Genomic DNA, 22,391 nt, shown 5'->3' with positions numbered 1-22,391 from the left:
TTGATCCCAGCATTTGGGAGGCAGAGTTACAAAGTCAGGGGATCTCTGTGAGTTTAAGGCCAGCTGGTCTACAGAGTTTCAGGACTGCCAGGGCTACATAGTGAGACTTTCAAAAAAAAAAAAAAACAGATAAAAGAAATATTTGTATGCAAAAATTGGAAATCATTAGGAAACAAGCACAGTATTTTTTTTTTTAAGTTAGAAAACCCTTAATTTTTTATTCCTGATACCACTACCACAATTTACAGGGCAATATACCTCATGTAATGAAAAGAAAAAGACAAAGCTACCAACACATAAAAGGCCTCAGGGATGTACATCTAATTGACACTCCATTGCATTAATCAATAGCTGCACTGTTTGCAAACTGTGACCGTGATGGTCCTGAACAGGAAGGGTTTCCTGTTTAAGCTGCAGTGACTTTCCTGACTCTGGGTCATCATCGTTCCTTCTGTGGCAGATTTTTACAGTTCCTCTAATGCATTTGGGACGACTGTCTCAATGTAACCTGCAGCCTGCCTGACAACTCCTCGCTCTCTCTCCTGCTGAGACCTGTAGCCGTTTCTGTTTTATTTAAAAACCTTCTGCTACCATATCCACCCGGTCCACCTCCAGATCCACAGCCACCGCCATAGGAACTGCCTGGGCTTCTCCATCAACACTGTGCCCCTTCACGGGTCTGTAATTGGATTGTTGCTGTCCACTATCATTTCCAAAGTCACTGTCATCCCACCACCACCATAGTTACCTCCGCCAAAATTTCCTCCTTCATTGTAATCATATCTTCCTCCTCCACCACCATATCCACTGCCTTGGTTTCCATATCCCGGTCCACCACCTCCATAACCTCCTCTACTACTGTAACAAGGACCATCACCATAGTTGCCACCATCCATCACCTCCAAATCCATTATATTCACCATCACCACCTCCATAACTATCTCTACTGCTGCCTCCTCTACCACCATAGCCTCCTATTCCACCAACGTTTCCTCCATGACCCATGAAGCTGCCAGACCCACCTCCACGACCTCTCTGTGATCCAGCAGACTGCATCTCTTGTTTAGAAAGGGCCTTTTTCACTTCACAATTGTGCCCATTAATTGTGTGGTATTTCTGAACAATTTTGTCAACTATGTCATGATCATCAAAAGTTACAAAAGCAAATCCTCTCTTTCCCCCACTCTGCCTGTCTTCCACAACTCCTATGGTTTCCATCTTGCCATACTTTTCAAAGTAGTCTCTTGGATTATATTCTTCCGTATCCTCCTTAATACTCCCAACAGCATCCTCTCTACACCACACACCCATCAACCTTGTGTGGCCGGGCACACATGGCAGCATCCACCTCTTCAACACAAGAGTCGGTCACAAAACCAAAGCCTCTGGAACGCTTTGCTTGGGGACGTCTCATTACTACACAGTCTGCAAGTGTGCCCCATTTCTCAAAATGTTCTCTTAAGCTATCATGTGTGGTTTCAAAGCTCAGACCACCCATCAACAGCTTCCTCAGGCCAGGGTAACTGGGAGGCAGTTTACCTCCATTTTGAGACTAGATTCACCTCTCCCAACTCGAGTTCAATTTGGGACCAAGAGAAAGAGGCGGGGCTAGTAATCACATGGCATGCTATATGTGCGGTACTGTACATCTTAATACCCTATTTCTACTGAGTGATTATTCTAACCAGATTTTGGGGAAGCACTGAGTATTTTTCCCACCCAGTTGTTTATAGATTAAAAGTATAAGAACCAAAATCATACCAACCCAGGTCCCTCCTCAGAAAAAAAATATATTTCCTAAAATCCACATAAGATTTCATCTACTTTTCTGTAAAATGCATGAAACTCTTCTTGATCTCCCCACCCCCATCCCCCTTTTTTGGATTTTTCTGAAAATTATTTTCACTCAGATCAATTCTTTTTTTTTTTTTTTTTTAGACAAATAAATGCTATTTTACCAATAGTGAGGTTTGTGGGTTATACTCTCAGTCCTGTGAATTCTCTTTATTGGCTGCTATTTTGTTTTATAAATCCCACTTCAGATCCTGGATCAAGATCTGAAGGTTGCAAACATATCATGAAGATTTTATTCCTTTGTTGGTCTGAACTGAAAAGCCAGACTTAGACGTAAAGTGTCAGCAACTGTCACTCTGGCTCTCCAACTACTGAACCCGATGCCACCTATGTCTCTCTCTGGCTTGTCTGCTGTTCCTTCTTCCAGGAACCCAGAAAGCCAGGCAGGGCTGGTCTATTCTCACGTGAACTCAGTCCTTCCATTTAGGTACCATTCAGTGATCTGGTGTGATCACCGAAGAGCACTTTGAAGCCTTCCTCACCATTAAGTGATTCCCACTGGTGTTCCAAGTGCAGGATTGAGGATTTGGGGGTACAGGGCACGGGGAGGATAAGTACACCCTGGGCTCAGCATTTCCCAGCACATGTGAAAAGACCGATGGGCCAAATCAAGACGCCCCAAGACCAGACATTTTAGGTTCTCCTGATACTTGAAAGTCCAGTGCATGACTACATACGGTGACAGTGTTGGGTGTGTGAATTTGTACAAGGTAGAAACTTGTATCTCAGAATCATCAGTTGATAGTCTCCTGACAAACGGCTAAAATGGTGATTATTCAGACCTGTTTGTTACACTCAACATACGCATGGCCAGGAGGAGAATCAAGAGAAAAGTGCTCTGCAGACCTCAGGACTTCAAGCTCTTCTATCTGGAAACATGAGCATATTCCACAGCTCTGCATAAACACTTCCCTGTCGGGTATTCTTCCCAAGCCATGCAGGGCTTCTGAACTGCAACGCAGGACCCTGGCCCTGGTGGGTGGAGTAGGAGTGACTGGGAGACTGGTTACAGTGAACGGAGGTAGACAGGGTGACACGAAAGCATGCAAGGGTAGTGAGGGCCAGATTCCTCCCTCCTGGAATCGTACCAGGAAGGTAAGAGAGCTAGAAAGGGGATATAAGGCCATCAAGTGCATATGCACTCTAGTGTGTGGACACACGCACACACACTCACACAAGTGCACACAGGTGCATGCACTCACACATACACGCACACACAGGTACACACATGCACATACTCACACAGGTGAACACATGCTTTCTCTCTTGTTCTCTCAAACACACACACACACACACACACACACACACAGGCAAATATTCATACCCTCACATTCACAAATCAATTCAATTATATACATATATACATATATATATATATATATATATATATTCATGAAGGTAAGATAAACAGATGAGGGGATCTTTCCTTTTGCACACAGTGGTAGTAGAAAGAAAGAAATGGAGGCAAAGTCACAATTTGGAAGCCACATCAGGAGGTACTCACTGAGGCAGAGGTCACACCTCACATATCTCGTGTATTTACATTATGATTCATAAGAGTAGCAAAATTACAGTTACGTAGTAGCAGTGAGATAATTTTATGGGTAGGGGTCACCACAACATGAGGATCTGTATTAAAGGGTTGCAACATTAGGAAGGTTGAGAATCACTGCTTTAAGACTCTCTATCTCTCTATGAAATTGTCTTCAGTTAGTAGAGGAAGCACAGTGAACGAAAGGGGAGAGAGGGAACAGACATCAAACAACCAGCGCAGCACAGTGACAACCGCCCGGCAGATGCAGGAGTTCACATGCTGCCTGACCTGACGTTAGACACCTAGAGAAGCGCACTAGCGCTGTTTCTCAGAAACACCTGGGCTATCTCTGCTGAGGAATTCTGTACAGACGCAGCGAGGGTTCTTCCAGACGGTCAGGACATGAAGGGCAGTGCAGAGACGATCGCTGAGGATGGATGGCAAGGTGGCTCAGCAGAAAGTGGAGCTTACCACAGAGCCCGATGACAAGACTTCAATCCCCAAATCACATGGCGGAAGGAGGGAGCTGACCTCTCCAAGCTGTCCTCTGGCTTCAACCGGGGCACTGTGGCATGGGCACCCCTCCCCCAGTGTCATTTTTAAAACAGCTGATTGTTATTTCCACTCTCAGTGCCCTGCTGCCTATGGCCACGAGACCATTTAGTAATTTAGCTACATCTCCTCCTTTGATGGACAAACATTTACACAGGGTGAGCCCGACCGAGCCCTTAACACTACATCAGCTAGTACAAAGCAATCTAGTTTTATGACACCATTGATGGCGTTCATCTTGGAGACTGTGGAGGAAAGTGTTCACAGACATTTGACACTGGAAGCTTGGATGACAAGGACACCCAGGAATGAGGGAGGACATGGGACCAATCTGTCCAGACAGACAGACGTGCCCACAGAGCTTAGGGGAAGACAACTGCAGCCATCATGACCCCTTGTAGACCCTTTTCTACTGCAAAAACACCCAATACCTCTGCATCTGCTACCTCCATCTCTTTCATCGCTAAAGCTATACTTCCCCCAAAGTATATCCATATTTTTTTGACTTTTTAAACTGAACACAATCTAGTCATATTTTAATTATATACCTCAAACTCACTCATGCAGTAAACAATTTTAATAAAGCCACATATTGTGGGCAGAATTGAAATTATAAGGCCTTTCCAGATTAAAAGAGTCAAGAACATCCTAGTTCCTACCTGGCAGACGGAGTGAACCATCTGCCACTACTTAAGTGAACACTACTTAAGACCTGTCAATCTGCTGCCCCACACTTTCTGATTCCCATGGGAGAATTGTTCTCACAATGACGTGGAGCTGGACATGCGCAGAGGCCTCAGAAATGAATCTCTGTCACAAAGTGGCACAATACCAATTACAGTTTGCCCCTCTTATGGTTTAACTTCTATGACCTGGTCTTTAAGGGCTGTATTCATAGGTAGACCAGACACCACGAGTCACCAATGAATGTCTTGTTTCCTCCGTCCTGAGACATGGAATCTGTTAGCCTCACCAGCTCTCTGTGACTAAAAACTGGCATCTCTACACCCTCACATAGAACAGGAGTTTACAGCCACCCCCAGCCCTGGAAATGCCACCCTACCTCCCCTGCCTCTACCACCTTCGTCTCCACCATCTCTCCCATCACCAGACTACTTTCCCTTTACCACCTTCACCACCTTCTGCTCTCCCACCACTTCTGCCTCTTTCACCACCAATACAGTCCACCATTACCGCTGGCACCGCTGCTGCCACCACCACCTTTTCTACTGCAAAAATACCCAGTACCTCTGCGTCTGCAACCTCCATCTCGTTCATTGCTAAAGCGCTGCAACTCCATCTTCGCCATGAACAAGGGCAACGTGCTCTCCATCCAACATCATTGCCACCTGCAGCCTTCCACTCTAACCCCATCGCCAACGGTGCATGCTCAGTACGACACTCTCAGCATCATGGACAGTATCTGCCTCACCACCTCCTCCACCAAAGCACTCCACACCCATCACTACCAACTGCTGCTACTATCACCAAAGCAAGCCACCTGCGCCACTTTCTCCATCAACACTTCTACAGCCTCCATCTCTGCCACACCCGAAGAGCCACTCTATCTCCTTCCCTGCCCCCTGCATCACCTTTGTGCTTCCCGGTCTCCCTCCATTGATCACCTCCATTGATCGTCTCCATTTCCACGTCCACCATATTCTATTCCCACTGCTGCCTCTTCCATTCCCACCCACACCAAGACACTCCCCCGCCACTTTTAGCTTGTCCACCAATCCAACACCTTCTTCCTCATCATCAACACTTCTTCCTGCATCTCCACCATCACCCTGACAATCTACCTCCTATTCTTTTACTACCAAACTGCACTATCCCTATGATAGCATACTGTCTTCGTTAGGGTTTCCATTGCTGTGACAAAATATACCATGATGACTATAAAAGAAGTTGGGGAGGACACGGTTTACTTAGCTTACACTTCCATATTGCTGTTCACCAGGGAAGGAAGTCAGGACAGGAACTCACACAGGGCAGGAACCTGCAGGCAGGAGCTGATGCAGCGGCCATGGAGGGATGCTGCTTACTGGCTTGCTCCCTCTGGCTTGCTCACTCTGTTTTCTTATAGACCCTAAAGACTACCAGCCCAGGGATGACACCACCCACCATAGATGACACCACCCACCATCGACTGGGCGCTCCCCTATTAATCACTAGTTGAGAAAATGCCTTTCAGCAGGATCTCATGGAGGCATTTCCTCAACTGAGGCTCCTTCTTCTGTGACGACTCTCGCTTGTGTCATGGTGACACAAAACCATCCAAGACACATACCAACACCGCTTTGGTCTCCTCTACTACCAAAGTTGTCCACCTGAACCAACATTACCAGTTACATCTCCAGTACAACTTCTGCCCCTCCGGTCTATATGGCCTCCCCTTCCCTCATCACCACCACTCCATCGTTGCCAGCAGCAGCATCACCACCGGCATTACACTTCCAGCATCATCTCCATCACAACGCTGCAAAGATGACATGCTTCCAGCCATGATGATAACAGACTGAACCTCCGAAACTGTAAGCCAGCCCCAATTAAATAAAGGCAATTCCTTTATAACAGCTGCAGTGAGCATGGAGTCTCTTTATGCAACAAAGTCCTAAGACACTGTTACCCCCACCCCAGCATCCATGGGATATTGGTTCTAGGCGTGCATGGTTGCAGGAAACACTCCTATACACACTTTAAATCCTCTCCAGACCACTTACTTAATAGAGTCTAAATGATATATAATCAGCCATTTACTACATTGTTTGGGTAAAAATGACAAGAAACAGTATGTGTGTCTGGGTGTGGTGGCACATGCCTTTTATTCTAATACTTGGATCTTTATGAGTTTGAGACAAGCCTAGTATACAAAGCAAGTTACAGGTCATCTAAGGTTGTTTAGGAAGACCCTATCTCAAAAAAAAAATCAAAGAAAAAAGAAAATAAAAGAGAAAGAAAGAAGGAAGGAAGGAAGGAAGGAAGGAAGGAAGGAAGGAAGGAAGGAAGGAAGGAAGGGAGGGAGGGTACATCTTTGGTAGAGACACAAGTGTTTTTTCAAATACTTCTGACCCACAGTGGGATGATTTAGAGGAAACCGGATACATGGAGAAGAGAGCTATTTATCACTCTAGCGTCCCCAAGGAGGAAAGAAAAAAAAAGAACCACATAGCATTAAATGTTAAAGGGGATTCAGATCTAGGATAAAACATCTACAGAATAAACTTGTTCAGCTCTGGCCTGGCCTGGAAAGATTTTACCAAGTATCTCTGAGCACAGTGTCAAGAACCAGAAAGACTGGGTGGAGTCCAGGCCCCTCAGTGCACCGTGGTGAGGCTCCATTATGCTGGGGTGTACAGAGTGAGCTAGAAAGCCAGTCCCATTTAATCCCCACAGAGAAAGCTGAAACAATTGCTTCTCCCCAGGACTGAAATGGCACCAATCAGAGTCTGGGAAGAAGGCCAGCTCTCAGCTGGATTCCAAGGCTTTTGGGCCAGGAACAGGACCTTGAGGCCTCTGAGATAGGGTTCTCCTTCTAGCTACACTTGATGTGTTTTCCAAGCAGAGTTAAGATGTAACAGATTTTGAAAAGTTGAAAGTCCAATGTAAAACTAAGTTTTCTTTCTATTATTTTTTTTGGTCTGTTTTTTTTTTTTTTTTTTTTTTTTTTTTTGGAGAATGGGTTTCTTTGTGCAGCCCTGGCTATCCTGGATTGGTCTATATACCAGGCTAACCAGGCTAGCCTAGAACACAAAAAGCCTCTACCTTCTGATTGTTTGAATTAAAGGTATACACTACTACACCCAGCTTCTGTTTAACCTCAGTAGTCATAGTCAGCCATATATTTAGTATTTATATAAATATTAAAATGCTATCTAGTAAGACAAAACTGTGAATTAGAACAGTGATAACGAGACACTTATAACTATTTCCTAGAATAAGGCTTATCTGCTTCTATCCAGCGGATACTCTCAGAAGTCTTTACCAGACACTCTTCTTTTAGCCAGGCAGCAGCTTCCTCTGCAATAAAGTCTTCCACCTTGGAGGGAAGTTTAGTAAGATACGGGATGTTCTAAGAGTGAGTTAAAACTTAGAGGCCAGCCTGGTCTATAGAGTAAGTTCCAGGACAGCCAGGGTTACATAGAGAAACTCTATCTCAAAAAACCAACCAACCAACCAAACAAACAAACAAATAAAAATTAAAACAAAACAAAAAACCCAACCCAAAACAAAACAAAACAAAACAAAGAGTGGGTTAAAACATTCTATCCCACAGGAACTCCATCAAGTTCTCTGGACACAAACAACTCCACAGCTTCAGGAAGTCCCTGAAGGTTCGCTGAGTTCCTCCTTCCTCAAGCATGTGTAAGCTCTAAAGACTGTTGGGGGACACTCTCAGACAAGACAAGCTGCCAAGAAGAGGTTCAGACTAGCCCGAAATAGACAATCACCAACCGGTTGAGCTGCCTACAAGTTATTCGGGGACAACTGTATTTTAGTCCCATGCCAAAGATTCTGTGTACTTAGACATTATAGAATTAAGTTTCAAGTCAAAGTGGAAGTGGCCAAACTATTAATCTCTTGGGGGGTTTTTTGGTTTGTTTTTTAAATATGCATTGATTTTCTACAAATGGGACAAACTTAGTATAAAACATGTAGCAATCTATACACATGTTCAAAAATAAAATAAATATGTCACAGCTCATTATGAGTATGGAAAGAAAGAAAATAAATTCAAAGACTCCCACTGGTTACAGCCACAAGACTCTGTAACTATACTCCCACAAGTGAAAGAGGGCAGGAACAAAATGGGCCAGAGTCCACCATCCTTCTGGGCAAAGGGAGATGTACACAGCCAAGAGCACACACTACTACTGTTTTCTGAGCAGCCATTTCTGGTTTTGTAACAGTGCTACAATGGCTGCCCTTCCAGGAGGCTCTGACCGGTCACCTTTAAGGTGAACCCATGCAGCAAAGATTTTTCAAAAGAAGGAGATTAACTTGCAGAAGGCAATCACTCTGGGTGGTGCTGTCTTGATCATCAGCCAGGTCATGGCTGGATTGAGGCAAGTGGCAAATTATCAGCAATTTAGAACCTCATTAATAATTACAGGGAAAAAGTAGCTATATTTGAGCCTGGTTTTCCTGATCATTTTAATATGCATTAAATATTGTTAAACACCTCTATTTGTGGGAAATATTCCCAATATGAGAACTTTCCGAGCACTGACATAAGGCTCCAAAGCGATGGTTCTCAACCTTCCTAAGGCTGTGACCCTTGAACACAGTTCCTCGTGTTATAGAGACACCCCAACCATAAAAGTATTATCATTGCTGCTTCATAATTGTAATTTTGCTACTGTATGAACTGTATTAAAGTTTATATTTTAATACAGTTAAGTATTAAAGTATGTACTTTAATACATATTGTAAAGTAAATATTTTTGGACAGAGGTTTGACAAAGGGGTTGTGACCCCACAGGGTGAGAACTGCCAACCCTCAAATTTGAACTCACAGGACAAGTTATAACCAAAATATAAATTTACTACAGCAATGAATGCAATCACCTCCAAAATCTGTGTAAAGATGTTTATGATGCATAAATGAATGACATTTTTACATTTGAGGCCAATTCCCAGGATCATTATGGATATGTAAATATGCCAAGATCCTAAACCATTCCAAACCAGCCCAATCCCACCCACACCGGCTCCCATCCATGTTAGCGAATCGATGATCAGTATCAGGAATTCCCTCCCTGACACCTTCACGTTTTAAGAAAGAGCAGGTTCTTCCCAACCAGCATGGTTGCTTCAACAAGGAAACACAGTTTACTGTGTACCAGACGCATCAGCTGACATCACAAACCGGCAGCCACGACGCTGAACACCACACAAAGAGCCAGCACCATCTCCATGTCTACTCTTACACGCCAGGAAGTAACTCAAGTCTGTGTCTCAGAGTAGTGACCTTTCCCTCCGGAACAGGAAGCTCTTCGTGTTGAAGCACACTTAGGTTTTCTACAGTCACCATGTCAGAGCTCAGGCGCTGTTTCTGGTTATTCGTAAATGTTTTCTAACCAGCCTCATTTCACCTTATTATGTCCGTGTTACAAAAGGTGTTCACGAGCAGTTTTAAGTGAAATAAATAAAACAATATTTCAATAAAGTAATTACTAAAACTAAACACATTAAATGCAGCATTTGTGTTTACAGAGCTCCCGTTTCCATCAATGATAAAGAGACACAAATCCCATATCCCCCAAAGTACACGGTTTAGTGCCTCAAGCTAAACTCTGATTCCATTTCAATATATTTCCAAAGAATAATAATCAGCAGTATTTTTATGATTGGGAACTTTCACGATCAGAACTCAAGAGGAAGAGACGAGAACTACTACACTCCTAACTACCCATGAGCCTGCCAACAAGTCCTGTGACAGAGACTATTCTTGTATTCCCTTGAAGCACAGCAGGATCACTTTGAGTTCAATGGAGCCTAAAAACGCCAGTGTTCCTTCAAATCCACGTGGGAATTTATCAGGTGAAAACTTGTCACGTGCCCGGGAGGGAATACGACCATCAGTGCTGGTCCCTTGAAACAGAGGCAGCACCATTAACTGAGCTGAGACTCGTATCTGCTTCTATTAAGAAATCTAGTGTTTGGAGTTAATCAGACCCTCACATTATCATTTAATTGAACATGAACTCTACTGTTATAGAAATTTACGTCAATAGTCTCTCTGATTTTTTTACTTTCTACTTGTATTATGTGTGTGTGTGTGTGTGTGTGTGTGTGTGTGTGTGTGTGCGCGCGCACGCGCGCATTCTGCATTTGTATGGGCACATCTGTGTGGGTGGGCATGCACATGTGGGGCCAAGGTTTACTCAAGAGTCACCCTCAATTACTCTTCAGCTTCATTCGATGAGGCAGAGTCTCCAAATCAAGCCCACAGCTCGCTGCCGTGGCTGGCCGTACTAGTCCGCATGCTCTGGGGATCACCTGTCCTCCTGAGGCTGAAAGGATGGGACAGTTACGTGAGTTCTCGGATCTGAAGCCCAGTCTTCAGGCTTCATGTGGTAGCACACTAACCACTGAGACACCTGCCCCTCCCAGATCCTCCCTAACTTATGTTTCCAGAATGTTCAGGACTTGCATCTTTGCTGAGGACTCTTCATTATGAACCATTTATTCTAAAGGTATCGGCCTGGAACTAGTCAGGAAAGCATTTTCCCTGGCGACCTGGTAGGTATACCATGTAAAGAGTAAATCGACACAGAACAAGCTTGCTGCATTTGTAAGAAAGATGCAATAATAAAATGTTCATGTTTCGAAAGATAAGAAAGGCACAGCCAGAGCGCTTACAGTGAGCTCACAGAAGTCGATGCTGTCGAGGCTTTTGCTTCGATGTAGTCTCCCCTTAATTCGTCTCAGAGAAGGTTTTCCTTGGCTGACATTGGAAGTAGCACCATTGGGGTTTTCAGAGGATGGAGTTACCCTGCAAGAGAGGGGGAGATGCTTGAAGAGACAGACGGGTTTACAGGTGAACACGAGTCTGTGTGCAGGTTGCTATGGAAACGCCAGACACTTATTTTTTTTTCCTTTCCAAGATTTGCATCCTATCAAATACTATTTCCGAATGTTTCTTAGCGGCTAACTAGTTTATAAGTTTTCTTGACAGAGTTCAAATGTATTTCAGACTTAAGGTGCAGGAAAAGCCAACTCGACAACCGCCGTTTGGTTACAGAACCAGTTCAACACAGGCCGATGCTCCCGGGGAACTAGCGGGCATCTGCCTCCCTCTGGGCAATGATTTATGGGGCACTCAGTCCAGTGCCTGGCACATCTGGGACAAGTCAGCCGTCATTGCGCGCGCGCGCGCGCGCGCACATACACACACACACACACACACACACACACACACACACACGGCAATGCTTAGCAGGCTTCTGTGAAGCATGAACAAGACTTATTTAACCATACCTTACAAATGTAAACATGAGCCAATGCTTAATTCATGGGGTTAGAAAAACAGATTAAAAAAAATAGCAAAAAAAAAAAAATGCAAGTGCCTATAGAATTCATCCCAAGACCTATGTTCTTATGTCAAACCCAGGACTGCCAGGCACTGTTTCTGAGTCTCTGCTGGCAGCGGCGTGAGGTAATTGGCTAGAGAAGTTGCCTAGCACCTGCAGGGAAATGGCTCACTGCTGTCTGACGGAGGCTGTAGGCCAGAGAAAGCAATGGGGCCATCTGAGGAGGGGTTATGAAAGCCGCTTTGCTTATTTTATGATGGCATTTCCTTCTGTAACACAGTCCACATTCACACACTAACCTTTGTGACACACAAACGTTTTTACACTTCAAATGCTATCAGAAAGGGCGTCTCCTCAATGTATCTCTCTTTAAAAGACACCTAGGTTGGAGTGATAGCCGATATTTAAATAGTTTTAATTTGAGGTAGCGAGACAAGTTTTTGCTACACAGCCAAGGCTGGCCCAGAACTCAACCCTCTCGTGCCCGAGCATCTTTCCTCTGTGCTGGTGTTACAGGCATGCACCAGCCCGTCTGATGCAGATGCTGATATTACAAGATGCTTTATTAGTAAGACAGTAAGTATTAAAACAGCCAAGAACACCTGCAATTTAGAATGAAAGGAATGTACATCTATAGATATAATATTTGAAAAGTACAGAAAAAATTGAGGATGGAAAGTGTAAGCTGTTCCCTTTCCCCTGTCTCAAACCTCCATCTGTCTTCTAAACATACTGTGATCACCAGTTCTTCACACAATCTCCCAAGCAAGGTTTTTTGTTGTACATTTATTGGTTTTTTGTCTGTCCATCTTTCCTTCCATCTTCCTTCTTTCTTCCCCCCACCCTCTTGTGGTGTGTGTGTGTGTGTGTGTGTGTGTGTGTGTGTTGTTTTTTGAGACAGGGTTTCTCTGTGCTAACCGCCTTGTCTGACCTGAAACTTGATTTGTAGATCAGGCTGGCCTCGAACTCAGAGAGTTCTACCTGCCTCTGCCTCCCCAGTGCTGGGATCAAAGGTGGATGCCACCACACCTGGCTACATGTTATTTCTTTTCATAATTTATTAGTAAGGTGACCAGTTGTTTTTTTTTTTTCTGTATCATATTTTTTCATTCAACAGACTTTGAAATTATTCCCATAATAAGCCATAGAAAACCATTTCTCTGAGCTTAAAGACTAAGTGTATTTCCTATGTAGATGTAACAGTATTTATTAATGCACTCCCCTGTTGATAGGAAGGAATTCCATTTCCCGTGTATCCCATTTAACCTTGCACCCAGGGCATCTCTGACATTTGCATACACATGCAACCTTTACCGAAGAAAGAGTCCTTGGAGGGCATTGCAGGTGCAGGACGGGGCTCTCTAAATGTAACAGGCACAGCTACTGAACGTCCTCACTAATGTGTGTGTCCATCAGTGGTACACTGATGGGAGGAGAGCACCCACTCAGAATCCTTAAGGAGCACGGCAACGCTGTCACTCTGCTGGCTTAAAGCCCACCTTCTCTATGGTCCTTGTGATTTTCGTATTGCTGAACTACTGACTTCCATTAAAAGATCTGTTGCAAAATTTCCCACCACAAATACGGCCTTCTCAGTCGATCTTTATGTATCTGCTAGCTGTTTTATGTATTTCAAATGCTTTTATCGCCTTAATTAATACCTGAGACTTGGATCTTAGGGATTTAGTCTGCATGAAGTCTCTATGCCAACGACCCCTTCTACTTTAATGCTATTTTTTATGACAATTTCTCCCATCTGAGTCCTAATCTTTACCTTTTTCTAGTTTATGTTTTTTGTATACCTATATTTCTAATCTTCCCAAATATTCTTCCTTTTCTCTTATGTTGTATCTCTAACTCCTGACATGAAATCAGCATGTCCACCGAGATGATTATAAGTCCATTTGAACTCGGTATGGGTACTGATCTACTTAGATGTATCCCTGCCATCTTGTCTTATAAATTTTCATGTAAATATTTTCTCCTTATTTTTCTGCTTGGTTAGTGTGGCTAGGCTTTATCTGATCCCACCTTCCTTGGGACTTCATGCTATTTCCAAGTAGTAATAGTTTAAAGTCACATCAGGGCGACTCTAATGCTAGCTGCCTAACTGTAAGCACACATGCATGAAATACATATACAGGCTGGATTCCCTACAGACATTAAAATCAATTCTAGAAAAATGGCAAAACATTTGTACACAGTTTATGTGCATTTTCCATGGAGCTGAAATCATTCTAGATCATTTATAACGCCTGACACAATGCAAATGTCACACAAGGAATTGTAATGCTGCTGCTCTCTGGGGAATAATGACAAAGACAGCAAGGTATATTTTCACCTACTGTGGGTGCAACCTGTGCACCGGGAACACAGCATTTCAAGGCCAGACTACAGGTAGCTAAACTCACCTTCTCTCCCATGAGCAGGTCCACTAGCCTCCCCACGTGCTCCTCTGCAATAATTGGCCTTACGCCTCCTCGCTCCCGTCCCGTCCTGGTGCTTCCACATCACCCTGAGCTTTACAGGCTCTGAACAGCTGGCAGGCTTCCTATCCGGACCCTTCTCCCGCTACCTTTAGCTTGCTCCTCTACGGTTTTGTTTGGCCAATCCCACCATTCTCTTTTCTACTGAGGCAAGTTTTAAACTTCAAAAGCATCCAGACATCATTATCGCAATGCTCCCTTTTCACGCTTTCTCTACTGTCTTCTCTCTCCTCAGTGACCTGCTAATCCCGGGAGTCCTGGGTGACTTCTATTTGTACTGGGCTGTACTTTCCAGCTACAGCATTCATTGTGCCTGCCCCCAGTGACTAACAGAGACGCAGGACTTGCTGCTGGGAGGTTTGTGGGAAACCATTTTTGGGTCAAGAAACTTGGCAGATCCCTTAGAGACAGCCTCATCTGTGGCCCAGCAAGCAGAGACTGCTTTAGGGAGTAAGAAAGCAGTTTGTCTGGCAGCTACTGTCACAGACAGAGAAGGGGAAGAGACCGCCAACCCAGGACACCACACTAAGAGGCTCCAGTTCTCTCTCCACTCCACCCTTAAGCCAGACACCCTTAAGCCAGCTGTGCCCTGGATGTGGCTCTATAAACCTTTTCTCTGGTACAGCATCTCACACATGGCAGAGCTGTCTGAATGCTAGCTCAGAGGGGACATTCTTTACTGTTTATTCAGACTGTCGTTAATTAGATTTCAATGAATATTTAAATTTTTGATGAACTTCCTATAAATGCTCCTTCCAGATTAGTTCCCAGAGTACAAATTCGATGACGTCATGCTCCAGATTCTCACCATGGCAAGAAGCACACCTCGCAGCACCATTGTCTTCGGCAGTCAGAGACCTTCCCAGAACAATGAAGGGCTTTACTCAGACGGGAATTTTTCAGGACACTGGGGTGGGCAAGGACTTTCTTGGACAAGACATCAAAAGCACAAGAAACAAACTCAAAAATAAACAAATGGGATTACATCAAACGAAACCACTTCTGAACAGGGAACAAGCAACAGCAGAGAGGCAGCCTACGGGAGGAAGAAAAGAGCTACCATTCGAGTACATGAGGAGCCTCAAAACCCCAGCAGTGAGCGAGAAAATATTCTAATTTAAAGGATGGGCAGTTATGTGCAGTAGCTGACTACAGATCATAGGTCCTTACACTGAATCAAAGCCCCCACAGGAGGCGATCTAACTTACTGGCACAGGAAATTTTGGCATAACTGAACGTTCTATGGTCATGGAAAATTTTTGGCAACAATAAAAAGTTTCTGTTCGGGCAATAGCCAAAACTTAATCCAAAATCAAATGCAATATCACAGACAGCACTTGCCTGGGGTGTATTGTGACTTCACTACAGTGTAAGTTCTGAACACACTTTGATAGCTTGTTCCCTGACAGGGAACACCGGTTAGTGCTGCCCGAAACACCAGCTCAGATTCAAGATGGCCACACAGGGTTCACTGCACTGCTTACTGGAGATAGGCTTTTCTGCTCTTATAGAAGCACATGTATGTTTCTATACAAAAAACAGACAATATTTCCTGCTGTCAGACTTTAACATGTAAGTATCAAATGTGCCTATCTTTGGATTTTGCTGGGTTAGAATGTCTGGTTCTAAAAATTGCTCTGTGGTCCAGTGTGGTGGTGCATGCTTTTAGTCTCAGCACTTGGAAAGCAGAAGCAGGCAGATCTCCATGAGTTCTAGGCTAGCCTGGTCTACATAGTGAGTTCCAGGAGTATGTAGAGAAATCCTGTCTCAAAAATACATACGCAGGGCAGAGGTGGCCCACGCCTGTAATCCCAGCACTCTGGGAAGCAGAGGCAGGTGGATTTCTGAGTTCGCCAGCCTGGTCTACAGAGTGAGTTCCAGGACAGCCAGGTCTATACAGAGAATCCCTGTCTCGAAAAAACCAAAAATCCAAAAAAAGACCAACAAAAAACCCAAAAAAACATACATTCATAAATACGTACATATGTATATACATAGTAATGCATACATACATACATACATACATACATACATATGTACGTACATAGACAAAAGTTGTTCTTTGAATTGCTGATTTGAGTTTCAGGGAAAAATTTTTATGTTTATTTTGGCTTGGTATTATGATAAATTTTGCAACAATTTCTGAAGTGGCCCTAAACATACCTGTACCATTTTATATTTATGAAAAGTAGCACTCTCAGGATTGATGATTAATTATCAAATCAAGATATGACAAACTCTGAAACACGATGAAGATGCTACGCCAAGCAGTACAAACTTCCAGCCAAGACTGAATTCTTTGTATAAACAAGCATATTATATCCCTATCCCTATGCAAACTGGCTTGAATCTAAAGAATCACAGAAGTATATGAATACTAAAGAATTATTTTAAAATAAGTTCTTAATAACTTATTATCATTGAAATATTATGTGAATACCTATTTTCCATGTCTACATAGCTGTGGTCACTTAAAATTATCTTGGTAAAAAGGATTTAAAAGTGGAAAACATTTAAGAAGCCCTACCAAAGAAAATGATGTATTTTATATTTCACAATAGCTAGAAGAAAGGATACTGAATATTTTTATCATAAAGAAATAAATATGGGGGGAGATGTGTGTATACAGGTTTAGCCAGATTTAATACTATGTAATGTATATGTGTACTGAGCATTACATGAAACTCCATAAATATGTACAATTTTAATTTAATATCCTAATTTAACTTAAATTTAAAAATAATTACTAAGGTATTAATAAAATAATCTACAACCCAACTTTTCTTTTTATTTCTTGTCAACTAGTTTACATGGGCTAACTACATTTTAGGAAATTAATATATAAATAATACCACTTTTTTGGGTAAAGAAATCTATAGTTTTTCTCAAAGTTTTTTGACATCTCTCCTAGAAAGCCATACAATTTTCTCTTTTCCCCAAACCTGTAAGCCTAAAACTTAAAGCTTTCCATGACATTTATATCCAGTTATAAGTGGCTAGGGTGCACAATGTTTATCTGAGATGATTCAGTGAAATACAGAGGATAAGGAGGAGGGAAAAATCATAAATATAATCATTCATCTATCAAATATTTGCATCATGACCCTGGTGTGTATCCAGTGGTCATTGGCTCTGGCCTCACCTTGGCCAGAGACTCCCAAGAACATGGCATTTTGTCAGAGTCTAAGCAGGCTCCTGTTCATTCTAACCAGGTCTCTGAAGATTAGACACCAATTGCTAAACAGCAGAAGGTTTGGCATAAACTCCTCCATCTTTGGTGGGGAATAAGAATGGATGGTGACCCAGGTAGTAACAGAAAATGTTAACTCCAGGGCACGGCAGAGTGATCACGTACTTCCAGCGCAGGTAAAACACTGTTTCTCTTGTCTTCCTCATTTTCTTTGTGCATCGATGAGCAGCCTACAGAGTGCTGTGTGTGTGGTCAGCTTTCTGTTGGACGCTTAGTAATATTTAGGTTGCCAACAATTCTAATGAGAAGGCCTGTGGTGGTTTGAAAGAAAATGGCCCCCTAGGCTCATAGGGAGTGGCACTATTAGGAGTGGCTTTGTGGGAGGAGGTGTGGTGTTCACGTTCTGATCATGTTCATGATCAAGAGGTAGAACTCTCAGCTCCTTCTTCAGCGCCGTGTCTGCCTGCCTGCCACCATTCTTCCCACCATGACAACAATGGGCTAAACCTCTGAAACTGTGAACCAGCCCCAATTAAATGGTTTCCTTTAAAAGAGTTGCTGTGGTCATGGTGTCTCTTCACAGCAATGAAACCCTAAGACAAGACCCATGTAAGTACAAACAAACAAACAAACAGACAAACACAGTTTCACTTGACATGAAATAAACTCAATCTAAACTCAATCTCTCCTCCCCCAATGCACACACCTTATGCTTCCCGCCTTCCTCCCTCCTCTTTCCTCCCTCCTCCCCAAGGTACTCCTCCTTTCTCTGACCCCAGTATTATGACACTCAACCGAGTAATTCAGACTCTCGAAGACAGTTCCAGAAATACTCAAAGGAACTGTTTTTGCTGACAGGGAAGCATTAGGTCTAAGCACCTTATGTAACTTATCGTAAATTAAAGAGAAATTAATAGCTAACTTACAAGAAGGCTGTTCTTTCCCAAATCCTAAATTTCATTAGTTATAAAATTAAGCGTGTTGTCTCAGTGGGATTACTACACACACCAGACTCAAGCAAAGCGGAGCGGCTGGACTCTGCTGTAATTACAGACGGGAGTAACTCGAGGACAGAATGTCACTAGGGTCAGGTCCTTGACATCTCCTGGAGTAGCTGTGTGACTCTGGGCAACGGTTTAGATCCTTCACAATCTCAGTTTCCAGTGGGGTTTGCTGGTTCACACTTATAACTCCAGCATGGAAGACTGAGACAGGGGGACTGTTCTATGTCGTGAGTTCCAAGCTAGCCTGGACTTCAGAGTGAGAGAGCTGAGGGTAGTGAGTGTGGAGGGGATCTCTCTCTCTCTCTCTCTCTCTCTCTCTCTCTCTCTCTCTCTCTCTCTCTCTCTCTCTCTCTCTCTCTCTCTCTCCATGCTCCTCTAATCTTCTTATGGAACCACATTTTCTTCTTGGGCATAGCCAATGTGCCCACAGGCTAGACCCAAGGCCCCGTCGGGTTTGACTCGCTGTTTGCTATGTGGCCCTGTTCCTGCCTCCTGGAATCCGTCTCTCCTAGACTGTATTTATTGACCTTGATAGGTTAGGTGTGGTCCATACTGGAGGCTCCACTATGTTAGCTGCCTAGGAGGGAAGCATGCATGCTCCCCCTGCTGGCTTTGAAGGGTACTGCAGTCTATTTCCTAGAGAAGGCTCTCCTTTGGGGACTAGCTGGCTCCCGCCCAGAAGTTATTACCAACCCAGTAAATGGTTTACCATCTTCTAGATCCTTGTGTGTGTGCAGTGTCCTGGCTGAGGCCACCAGGGAAAAGTAAACACCAATCTCGTCCTATCAATCATGTCACACCTGAAGCCGCAACCCGCTGGCTGGCTGCTGGCTGCTGTCCAAATCCAGTCCTGGAAACTTCTGACGTGGGCCAGAAGTTCTCTAAGTCCCCCCAGGAAACTGAAATATCACTCTTTTAAGACACACAGCGATGCAACAAACCTCCTTGACACCGCGCACTGCCTCTCCCTCTCCTGGGCCCTTCCCTCGGCTGGAATGTCCCTCTGCTCCCCATCCTGGAGGCCAAATGTGTCCAGGAGTCTCTGGCCTTCACTCAATATGTATGTGAATTAGAAGTTTGCTCACTGCTGTTTCTACCACACCCCACACAATACAAACGACTCCCAAGCTGCTCTGTGCTGCCTCACCCCTTTCCGGTTTCCAGTGAAAGAGAACGTAGGAACAATGAAGAACCAGGCCATACAAATAAATAAGATGGCAAAACGGAAGCAGTTACATAAGAAGAAAATCATTCACAAACATTATCACTAGCCACTCTACAGGATGCTAATTTAGGGGCTAAAGAGAGGTCTCTGCAGTTAAGAGCATTTGCGACTCTTGCAGAGGACCAGGCTTTGGTTCCCAGCACCTGCTTGGCAGTTCACAACCATCCACAGCTCCAGTTCTGGAGGATCCCAGACCCTCTGTGACTCGCACTCCAGTTACAATGCACACATACATACAGTACACATCCATCCACCAGTACATATCCATCCATGCAGGCAATATGTTCATGCACATAAAATAGTAAAATAAATCAAATACGAGCCATGCTAACAGACAGGTAATGCTAACAGACAGCAGAACAGCATGGCTTGCCGTGAAGGGGAATTCTGAACGAAGGTGTGGGAACAGAAGGCTTGGAGGCACAGAGGGCAGTGCGGCAGCTGGCTTGTACGGGACACTAACCCTTACGAGGACATTTCACTAAGGTAGTAAAGAACTGATGAGATGGCTTAGCCAGTGTCCAAGTGGACACTCCTAAGTTCAGTCCCAGGGACCCTGGCGGCATGAAAGAACAAACTATGCTCTGACTTCCTCTCATGTGGCATACTACGCGCACACATATAAAGAGATGTCATTAAGATTTTTTTTAAGATAGTAAACTTTCCTTGTAATTTATAGTTATCAGGCTAGAGAAGCCCCAATAATTAATTCACTTATGTAATAGATTAATATAACTGGCTATTCATCACATTTGTAAAAAGGACCATGTCCATAATTTGCTTATTTTAAAACTGTGTGAAAGGCCCTACTGCTGAAGATACAATGGCCTTCAGTCAGGGCTCAGAGACCCCTGAGCTGGAACTGAGCTGCAAGCCCCCTCCCTGACGCCTGTAGTGCCAGAGGGCACCATGCAAGCTGACAGAGGGAGGCAGTCCTACCCAGCTAAGATACCCTTGAACTGCACCAGCAGCCAGCCTAACACAGGGACCCTAAGGGTGCTGTAGTGGCAGGCACGCCTTGGTGGTAACCAATAGCTCATTAATCAGACTTAATTAATCAACCACTGAGAAGCCAACAGCTCATTAATCAGACTTAAGGCCCACTCAACCACTGAGAAGCCGTGCCTGGTACTGGAAACCTAGCTAACTACACAGCGATAGTGAGGGCGTGGTCACTGGAAGAAAATCTGCAACTACTATTTCTAAACCAGAATAATTCCTAACAATAATCTATACATATCTGTCCTTATACCTAGAGGTAAGTATAGTATTTATACACATATCCCATCAAGGAAACTTCTCTTTTCAATAGACAGAAACCACTACAGAAAACCACAATTAATCCAGATATGAACTTGTAGAGCCAAGTCCCAATGGAGATAACTTCAAAATCCTGCTGCACTTAAGGGGTAGGGAGCATTGTTCAAGAGGGGCAGAGGAGGCCAGAGGACAAGGGAGTTTCTGTGAGACTGTCATATCAGAGCTATAGCAATGAAGTCTCATCGACACGGCTACCCAAATGTGAGCACAACAAAGACGACACCAACGGATGGCCGTGCCAAACTTGACAGGAAAAAGTCCCTCAAGGGCTCAATCCTACTCAAAGACCTATAGACAACCGAGGAGAGCCGGGAGCAGAAGAGGTGGCCTTTCTCAGGGAAGAGCACAACAATTGGTTGTGTATTGCCAAGGGGTCAGTCCTGTAGGAAAACCTTGATGACCCAAGGGTGCACTGTGAACCAGCGCTGGAAAAAAATGTCTACAAGGCACTTCCTGGTTCCTTTGCACCTAGTCTCAGCCATTCTCTTTTTCCCAGGCTGTATTCTTCCTGCGCAAGTGTCTTCCTAATCCCAATAACCAGCATGAAACTTGTGTCTAGGCAAGACTTTGTTTGTGGAATGGAAAAAAAAACAAAACAACAACAACAAAAACAGAAAAAGAAAAAGAAAAACCGGAACCTACCTCACAGAGGTGGCTAAATGTAATGACAGGATACATGGCAAGCGTTTCCACTGGGTCTACAGGGAGTGACTTAAGCGGCAGCTCTTACCATCCTCCAGTACCTGGAGGCTGCCTGCACGAGCACACTGAGACTATGTAACTTCCAACAACCATCCGAGGACATTGAGCAGGGGACATTCTTAGAAGTGTGCAGGAAGCGAGCTGGCTCCGTCCCTCCCTAAGGTCAGTGTGAGCGCTCCTTGAAGCAGTTGGTGTCAAAACTCAAGACTGTTGAAAATAAAATTATTATAAAAACATGTGTCACATCTCACATAAAAATAGATCAGGGTAATTATTATTTGGGGCTGCAGAAAAAAAATTTCACCTTATTTAGAGAAGCAGTGTCTGCAAATGTAATCAAGTTGAAGTTCTTGAGATGAGAGCATCCTGGATTACCCAGATGGGCCCGGAACCCAGCAATGCATGTCCGTAAAGGGCAGATGTAAACATATAAAGGAGGTAAGGGACACACAACAAATGGCCACGAGCTAATAGAGCCATCCAGGGCA

At 43.9% G+C, this 22,391-nt stretch overlaps 1 pseudogene; it reads right to left on the bottom strand.

Moving 5' to 3' along the window:
• Positions 1-445: 445 nt before the first annotated feature.
• Positions 446-1,429, bottom strand: LOC127667934 (heterogeneous nuclear ribonucleoprotein A3-like; annotated as a pseudogene).
• Between the last annotated feature and the right edge of the window lie 20,962 nt (positions 1,430-22,391).

This window comes from Apodemus sylvaticus, chromosome 1, assembly GCF_947179515.1.
Source record: "Apodemus sylvaticus chromosome 1, mApoSyl1.1, whole genome shotgun sequence".
NCBI classification, from domain to species: domain Eukaryota; kingdom Metazoa; phylum Chordata; class Mammalia; order Rodentia; family Muridae; genus Apodemus; species Apodemus sylvaticus.
This window is presented reverse-complemented; position numbering and strand designations above follow the sequence as displayed.